Here is a 9,945-nt window from a genome sequence, read left to right as displayed (position 1 = left end):
AGCCTGTTTTACTACAAATGTTATCTGTACTATTATGTATTTTGTACCTTTGTTATTGTATTCTTATGTTATAAAATTGTAATTGACACCAGTTCATCAAATTAAGTAACTTGTAAGTTACATTTCACTGCACACGTTTCTGTTGGTCATAGTATATGGACAATATGTGAGAAGTAGGGACTGTTAGTGTTTGCACATGTGTTAATAATTCAGCAAGGGACTGGATAACAGCATTGCTGGTTCTAAGGACAATTCCAAAAACTGTGTGCGTGCACAAGTGGTGGTTTATGGACTTGCTATATTCTCCGCAAGACTCTTTGATGGTGATTGTGCACCTGTACAGTCACAGCAGATGGCTGTGGCCATCTCTACAAGGACTACAGTTGGTCTACACCTTTGATGATCCATCAATACCATTATTTCTACAAGGACTGCAGTGGGTCTGCATCTTTGATGACCCACCAATACCATTATTTCTACAAGGACTACAGTGGGTCTACACCTTTGATGACTCACCAATACCATTATTTCTACAAGAACTGCAGCGGTTCTGCACCTCTGGTGGCCCACCAATACCATACTCTCTACCAGGACTACAGTGGGTCTACTCTGTGATGACCTACCTACCAATATTCTTCAAAACGTCGAATGACTCTGCTGTGGGTTTGCTCTGTTGTGGCCCATTACCTGTCAGCATGTCAAGAGTCTGCATTGTCTTTCTGTTGGAAGGACAACATTACTTCTTCAAGACTGCATGGTAATCCACTACTTCCATGTGCATTTTCTTTTACTGCTCAGACTTTGAGAAAAACACTGCAATTTTACTGTGATGAACAATCTGGACTGTCTTTATGGACTGTGAGAAAATTTTAGCTTTTGACCAACATTTTATCAATAAGTGTGTGCATTTGATATCTTTGTTATTATAATCATGAAAACTTTTATCAAATCATTATTGGCCACTGCCCAAAACAATTTGTAAAATTTTTTGTGGGAAGCATGGCGGCTATGTAAGTAGGCTGTTAATGTTTTCTTATTGGCAACGTTACGTAGCGCTCTGTATGAAAATCACTGGCTGTGCTGTGTGCAGTCTGTGGCTAGTTTACATTGTTGTCTGCCATTGTAGTGTTGGTCAACGGCAGCTGGCTGTCAACAGCGCGTAGCGTTGCGCAGTTGGAGGTGAGCCGCCAGCAGTGGTGGATGTGTGGAGAGAGATGGCGGAGTTCTGAAATTTGTTATACTGGATATCATGAAGTGCTATATATATTATGACTATTAAGGTAAATACACTCCTGGAAATGGAAAAAAGAACACATTGACACCAGTGTGTCAGACCCACCATACTTGCTCCGGACACTGCGAGAGGGCTGTACAAGCAATGATCACACGCACGGCACAGCGGACACACCAGGAACCGCGGTGTTGGCCGTCGAATGGCGCTAGCTGCGCAGCATTTGTGCACCGCCGCCGTCAGTGTCAGCCAGTTTGCCGTGGCATACGGAGCTCCATCGCAGTCTTTAACACTGGTAGCATGCCGCGACAGCGTGGACGTGAACCGTATGTGCAGTTGACGGACTTTGAGCGAGGGCGTTGTGGCGAAATTAATAAAAAACAGTTTATATTTTTAGTTCCACGTCCTTCTTAATTTAATCAGAGTTCTCACCTTAGACGTAGAATTAGTCCTTCTGCCACAATATTAATGCATTAGTCGCCATCGATATCCTTCTCTTTGTTGACCGTGTGTACCATCATGAGTCGGCATCGGTTCACTTCACGAAGACGGTGGAAACCAAGCAATACTATGCTACGTTGCTTTAAATGATTTTCGTAACACTTCGATACTTCTCACTATTTTTTATTCCCAATAAGACTTGCTCTGCTCGTCGCACAAACCATAATTACTAACCCTATTGCTGCCTTTCCGCACACTCCAAAAATCACGTCCATCATCCACAAGGCAACCATCGAAGGAAAAAAAAATGTCCCTTAGCTCCTTGGAGTATCAAACAAAAGAGAGTCCAATGTGAACTTTACAAAGATTACAATATACATGCCTCTCAATTTATCTTTGGCGCAGCTTTTAAGATATTGTATGTCTCTGCATAGGAACGTGTCATTACAACTGCCCCCCTACTGTATACTGTCACTAGAAAATTTTATTTTATTGACAGGATACAGTAGTCGACCTTGCAACTGATAGGTTTGGGGTTCTTTTATTTACAAACTTCACTTTTATTATCTCATTTTCATGGCACTGTGAATTCTTTGGTAATTCTGAGTGTGTGTCAGTTTTTTTTTTTTTTTTTTTTTTTTGTATACTTATGCTAATGTTTTCAAACCTTAATCCTAATATACAAAGTTCTGGTTAATACTGAGAAAATGACATCATGTAGTAAAGTTCGTACAATAAAATATACAATGAATACAACGTTACATACAAATGTTTCCTCCCTCATGAGAGGTGAAAATTAAGTCCTTGTATTGCTTTCTGTATTTATTCTGGGGCGACGAGCTTTGTTCGCTAGCCCGTGTTGAATATGGGCGGGCGATACGCGCGCCTGATTGTTTGGTCGTCCGTTATCGGGCGACGTTGGTTGAATGCGCGCGCCTGTGCACTGAATATGCACCGACATGCATGTACCGTCGAGACTTCCGAACCTCAGTATGCATGTGCTTTTTGTAGTTCCTTCCAGTACTTAGACTGGATACGACGAGGTACATTGGAATATGTGCCCCGAAGAACACACCACACTATGTGCGAGGCGGAGGACGACCCCGTCGATGCAGCTCCTGGTAAGAAGCGTACCATGTCAAACTTATTTGGCATTGTCTTTTCTTATTGTGACGCCATGGGTCGTTTGACAATACAAGCTTCAATTTTCGATGTCACTTGTTTAGGCTCGCTGACACTTGCAACGTAGCACTACTTTGCACAGTTTTAATTTCTATACACACCACTTTAACCGCGAGTATTGCGATCGAAACTTTCCTTTCACTTCACTTTTTTTTTTTTTTTCGCATTAACCCCTTTTACCTATTGTACCGAGATTCATTCCCTCAATACTTCAGGTCAATGTACATAAGTATTCACAAAATTGTAAGTCACGGGACTTGGCATGAAATACAAAATACATCACATACAATTGAATAACAAATACACATATAATACATTGGTTACATTAATTACAGGAAAAAACTATCGACGAACATTGAAAAATTTTTGACCACTCGAAGTGGCTTCTTCGTCTTGGATTTTACTGACACACACACCCTTTTCCATTAATCTGTTAGAAGGAACAAGTCCTTTGTTTTCCTTCTTGAACTTGAGTGTAAGTTAAGGTTTACCTCCGTTACGTCTTCTTCATACGCAACGACATGCATCAGCATGCAGAGAATACACCTGTAGCCGCTCCACTGAAGCTTGGGAAGGGAATTTTCTACCTTCTACTTAGGGTAGTGGCAACGACTACGTGTATGCTACGGTTTTTTGCGTATAAAATCTGAAAATGCACGAAATAATCTTTTATATGCAGCATCACCCTAATATGTACAGTGTTTTTGGTGTATTCTGGTGTGCTTGTAAATCATTAACCCTAATAAAACTTCCTACATTAACATGGACATATAAACATACAATCTTGAAGTTCAGGGTGTAACTATTATTAATATGTACAGTGTTTCATAATAGCGGCACGCCCTTGTGTGCGTGTATCATTTTCAGTTAAAGTGCGCTTATAGGCGTCTTGTGTTATCATGGGAGAAAAAGTACAGGTATTTTAATGCATCGGTTGTCATGAAAATCTATGTACACGAATAACCCGACTTTCATAGCTTCAGTGCAGCATGAAATTCTGTTTTGCTTACAGGTCGTCGATCACACTTCTTACCTGTTTCTCGTACAGCGGCGATATCATTTTCATTCTTTGTGACTGTAAATCGTGATATGTATGAAAGATATAATTTTGACATGATTTATCATTTCATGTTTCAAGTGTGTAAAGTAATTCATGTCTTCCTTCTGCATACATGAGTAAAGAATCGCTACTGTTGCACTGGGTATCAGGTATTTCGTATTTTCTCGGAAACTCGTAGAGTCTTACGGTTTTAATTAAGTTGTTTCTTGACGTTAGGTATACATGCTTATACGAGGTTGTCTTAGAGTTTAATTTTCCTTAAAAACTTCTATGTTGTTTAGGTTCCGTACATGTACAGAGCTTCTTTCGTCTTCCACACATTCATACATACGTTTATACACAAAAAAATATCTACCACTACAATATACACTTTGCTGGTGGGGCCCTTTTTCGGTACCCTGCACCATTCCTTCAATATTCCAAAATAATTCAGGGTGTGCTGAGCATCGTCCCTTCATACTAATAATACTTACAACTAAATATTTCTTCTTACATACATAACAGCCTTACGGTCCATTAATGCGCAATCATTCCATATTTTCCTCCTTTACACTTTAGCTTTCGTACATGTAACCTCGTGTATAGCTTATATATTCTACAAAGTTGTTTGCTGAGTGCTTAAGGTGTTTCCTAACGTTAATGTGTGTCTCTCTCTCTATAAACCCTAGGTATTGGTTTCGAGAGCGATTCCGTTCATTACTCACGCTGCATAGATCTGTTTATTATTTTCCTATTTTAAAGCTTGTCATTCTTTTCCTTAGTCACAAAATTTTAACGCGTTTGCCTTGTTATTCATTCTGAAAATCGCTCGCTACTGTGTAATGTAAATGCATGCGTTATCTCTTTTCTCTCCTCTTTGCTGCTTTTTCCCTATATGTGGTTGTGTGTTGTTCTCGCGTGTACATAGCCTTTCTTCCGGTTATCTATCTGTTTTATTTATTTGTACAAGCTAAGACTGTTTACTCAGTATAATATAATATTACAATACCGTCCATGACCAGTATGTCCTTGTATGTTCACTTTTATTAAGTAGTACCAGCTTATAATTAAATTTTCTAAGTTACTATTTACAAGACTTGTGTACCCTTTCCTTTCTTGTTTTTTGAATGGCTTTCATCACCGTGTCTCATAGTAAGAGTGGTCTCAAAACTTTTAAACGTTCCGCACATGCGCGCTTACGTACCACGACTGGACTGTAGGTGCGGGGAAAACTCTGCATTGTTGATGAACATTATTCGTGATAGCCACCATCGTGTAATAGAGTCACGTGACGCCTGGACTTGACCGCGCATGCGCCTTCGCGCTTTGTATACACTCAGCTGATCGGACCGGGAAGGGGGAAGATTTCTCCCCGGCTCGCTGCCTACAGCGCGGCCAATGACCTCGTCTTGACATGCAGCTATCACGTGCTCATTCGCTGAGCGTTGGATTGCAACTTCGACGTGTGGTTTGTTGCTCGTCTCACGCGAACAAACTCTGACCTTCGCGCTAATTTGTCTTTGTTCCCCTCTCTTAAATAACTGAGTTAGACTACAAAAGTACCGTATGGTTTATTTTATAGTGTTAAGACTCACAGTAACATATGTTTCATTGGGTTTGGTTAAATATGCGTTTTTAAGCTGGCATATGCCCCCAGTTGTTCACACGTTTCCAGCAATTTTACTATGTGATCCAAGGTTGTACAATTTCAATTTTGCTAAAATAACATATAACCTTTAATGGAAAAATTCCTTGATATCCTTGTGGGGGTATAACCCTTTCACCTTGCCCGTTCGTGTGTTACCTAACAGATAACATCCTGGGTGAGGTTTGTCTATTATAATGAAAGGGCCATCATACAACAACTGCCACTTTTTGTTTAATGCCTTAATTTTAGAGGATTTTGGGTGGGTACGTAATAGTACTTCCTGTCCAATGTTAAATTCTGTAACCTTTCTTATCTTTTTGTTGAACTGCTTTCTCCTTATTTCTGCTTGTTCTTCCATCTGTAGTAATGCTTGACGTACCTTTTCATCTAGGTTTATTTGCTTTGTGGCTAATTTAGGTAAAGGTTTAGCCCATTCGTCAAGTTCTGTGCCTTGAAACATTAACTATGTAGGTGTAAAGCCTGTTGAAGTATGAATTAAATTATTTACAATATGCTGAAAGGGGGCTATGTATTCCACCCACTTTGTCTGTTTATTTGGTGTATAAGTTCTTATAAAGCGATTAAATTCTTTAAAATTTCTCTCAACTGGGCTCGATTCTGGGTGAAATTTGGATACCAATATATGTTTTATGTTTTGAGATTCGAGAAATGTTTTCCATTTATTACTAGTGAAGTTTGTTGCATTATCAGTTAATACAATTTTCGGTTTTCCCACTAGTGGTATGTAGTCTTCTATCATGCGTTTGATTATTGATCCCGACAGTACTGCTTTTATAGCATACATTTTTAAGTACTTTGTGAAGACATCATAAAATGCGATAACATATCTGACTCCTCCCCTAGCTCGTGGATATGGTCCTGCTGCGTCCACGGAAACTAGTTCTCTTGGTCTAGTTGGAATGATAGGGTGTAATACGTCCAAACAAGATCTATTAAGATGTTTAACCTTCTGACATATCGTACACTTTTTTATTATTTGTTCAATTCTGCGCCTGAGGTTCGGGAAGTAACAATACGTTGATATTTTCGCTGTACATTTTGATACCCCATAGTGCCCCCATACTCTATGTGTGTGTCTTATCAGATTGTCTATGTATTCTTCCGGGATGCAGACACACCAAGTGTTAGATTGTGTATTGCGCCTGTAGAAAAGAACATCGTTTGACACTGTGTAATATTGTTTCAATGTACTATTGTCATCTGCCTGCAGTTTTTGCATAACTTGTCTCCATCTATTGTCTTCCTTTTGTAGTTTGCTCATGTCTTTACACATCTTTCTGTAATATGGTTGAAATGTGCCGTCATGCATCAGAAAAACTCTAAAATCGGAAGTCTGTTCGATCAATTCATTGAACTCGCTCAAACCTTGTGGCAAGCGCGATAATGCGTCGGCAATTACATTCTGTTCACCCTTGATATAAACTATCTCGAAATCAAATTCCTGGAGGAATAAACACCAACGTGCAATCCGTTTGTGCAACAATTTGCATGTGAGTAAAAACGATAATGCTTGATGGTCACAAAACACTCGTGTATGCCTTCCCCAGAGATAGTACTGGAACTTGCGGAAAGCCCACACTACAGCTAACGCTTCAAGTTCAGTTGCCGAATAGGCTCTTTCACATTCCGTTAACGTTCTACTGGCAAAACTAATTATGTTTACTTTCTGTTCTCCATTGTCATTTACTAATTGGAACAGACAAGAGCCTAATCCCTGACATGAGGCGTCCGTGCTCAAACAAAAGTGGTAGTTCATGTTAGGATGCTTCAGAATGGGTGCGTTTATGAGTGCTTGCTTGATTTTTACGAAATCTTCCTCACATTTTTCTGTCCACAACCATGTGTGGTTTTTCCTTAAAAGGTTGAGTAGGGAATCACTATTCAGTAACTGTTTGGGCACGAATTTTCGAAAAAATGACGTGAGCCCCAGAAAAGCTTTCAATTGTTTACGTGTTTGTGGTGAGGGGAAATATTCTATGGCATCAAGCTTTTTCTGATCTGGTAAAATTCCACCTGGTGAAATAATGTGGCCTAAAAATTTTATTTGATCCCTTCCGAATTCGGACTTCTTAAAATTTGCTGTGACGTCATATTCTCGGAACTTTTGGAACACTTTGTGTACCAGTTCTACATGCTCTTGCCAGGTCTCCGTGGCTATCAAGAGATCGTCTACATACAACGTCACTTTGCTAATCAGTTCTGGACCCAATACTCTGTCTAAAGCCTCTATAAACACCCCAGCACTCACGTTGAGTCCAAATGGCAGTACTTGGAATTGATAGCTTCTGCCAGCATGAATGAACGCAGTATATTTTCTGCTATCAGTGTGTAGGGCTATTTGCCAATACGAAGCCTTCATGTCAACGGATGTTAAATACTTCACTCCATGAAATTTAAGCAATTGCTCATCTAAGTTCTCCGGCCTAGTGCGTATTGGTACGATGATCTTATTAATTTCCCTCGCATCAAGTACTAATCTGACTGATCCGTCAGGTTTGCTAACAGCTAGGATGGGACTGCAGTACGGTGAATGTGAAGATTCTATCACCTTCCACAGAACCATTCTATCTATTTCTTTGCGAACAGCTTCCTTCTTTGCCCATGGTATCGTATATGATTTATGGCAGTACGTTTTATGTGGGTAGACTTCCATTTTGTATTCGTAATTTTTGATTATTGTCGGCTGTTTTCTAAAAATGTCTCGGTATTCATAAATAAGATCTGCTAGTTCATTTTGTTGAGTCTCTGAAAGACAAGTGGATTTTCCTATCTTCTCGTGGGCGGCTTGTTCGTTAATTATTTCCGTGTCTAATTGTTCGGGGAAAGGAATATCTATCAATAACACTTGTGGGTGAACTAATTTTACTTCAGCTTGTTCCTGTACTTGGCCATTACGATCTATTGTTGACTTTACAAGATTGACCTTCACACTACGACTGCCCACTCGGAAATAGCAAAGTCCACTGCCTATGTCGATGTTTACTTTATGCTGCCGGAAAACTTCCATACCTAAAATACAATTGACGATTAATTTGTCAACGATTAAGAAGGTACAGTTTATCGTGACATCGCTAATGGTAACAGGTATTTGCGTCTGCCACTTAATACTTTTTGACTTGTTACCTACAGCTGTCAAGATTTTACATTTTTCCGTTGGCAACACTGGTACTTTTAATGCTTTCGAAACTTCTTTAAATAAACTGTTAGAAATAATATTCGTAGATGCGCCTGTATCTAAAATTACGTTGGTAATTATAGTTCCTATCTTTGCTGGTATTACAGCCTGCACGAGGTCACTTACCTTGTCCGGTGCTTTCACCTCTTCTTCACATAGATCATCTTCTACGGTAGCATCCTGATCATATCTTAAAAATAATTGTTCAAGATGTAATGTGTGCTTGTTTGTGCCCCCTGTTGTCAAATCGGTCGGCCGGTGGGAGCTCATTACGACCGATTGTTGTTTACCGGGGGAGACAACGGCGTTGCTTCATTACTGTCCGTTACCTCTACGAAGTGTACTGAGTGGTTATTCTGTCGCCAATTAGTTTCCGGACCGCTGCGTGCAACATTTTCTTGCGACCGGCCGTCGCTATTCCTCCTTGGTCTGTCATTCCTATTACTGTAACTATTGTAATTTTCATGTGTGTGCCGCCTTTCATCACGCGGGCCTGACCAATCATTCACGTGATTTCTATCATTTCCATACCGGCGTGGACCGTAATCTGTACTATACCTTCGGTCTTCCCGTCTCTGTGGCGCCGAATTCCTCCGATTTCCGTAATTCCAGGTTCCATTATTTGGCCTTGTCGCATACGGATGCCAACTGTGTGGGTTTTGTCCACTGCCATTAAAATGATATCCGTTACCGTTGTTTTGATTGGTTCCGGATTGTTCATTCCGATTACTTGTGCTCGTCTCTTCTTCGTATATTAGATCAATTGAGTCAAGCACGGAAAGAAAGTATTCAAGGTCGTTCTCCGGTATGGTTACCAATTTTTCGCGTAAGTTCGCGGGTAGTCTGTTTTTCAGAATTTTGAGAACATCTACGTGCGGTATTGGATTGTTCCAATAGCGCGTCTTATTCAAGTACTTTTCGAAATACTTTCTCAACCCGCCGTTTTTTAGGTTGAACGGTTGTGGGTTGAATACCTCACGTCGCAGTCTTTCTTGGACCCCAGCAGACCAATATTTCTCCAAGAAAGCCCGTTCAAATTGTTCGTAGGTGACGCACTGTTCAGCCATGTCTGTGGCCCACAAAAGTGCGTCGCCTTGTGTGAAGCCTACTACATATCTAATCTTCTGTGCCTCAGTCCAGTTTCTTGGTAAGACATTTTTAAATGCTCTTACGAATACGACTGGATGAGTTTTTCTGGATTCTGTGGA

The sequence above is a fragment of the Schistocerca nitens genome, chromosome 2, assembly GCF_023898315.1.
Source record: "Schistocerca nitens isolate TAMUIC-IGC-003100 chromosome 2, iqSchNite1.1, whole genome shotgun sequence".
NCBI lineage: Eukaryota > Metazoa > Arthropoda > Insecta > Orthoptera > Acrididae > Schistocerca > Schistocerca nitens.
This window is presented reverse-complemented; position numbering follows the sequence as displayed.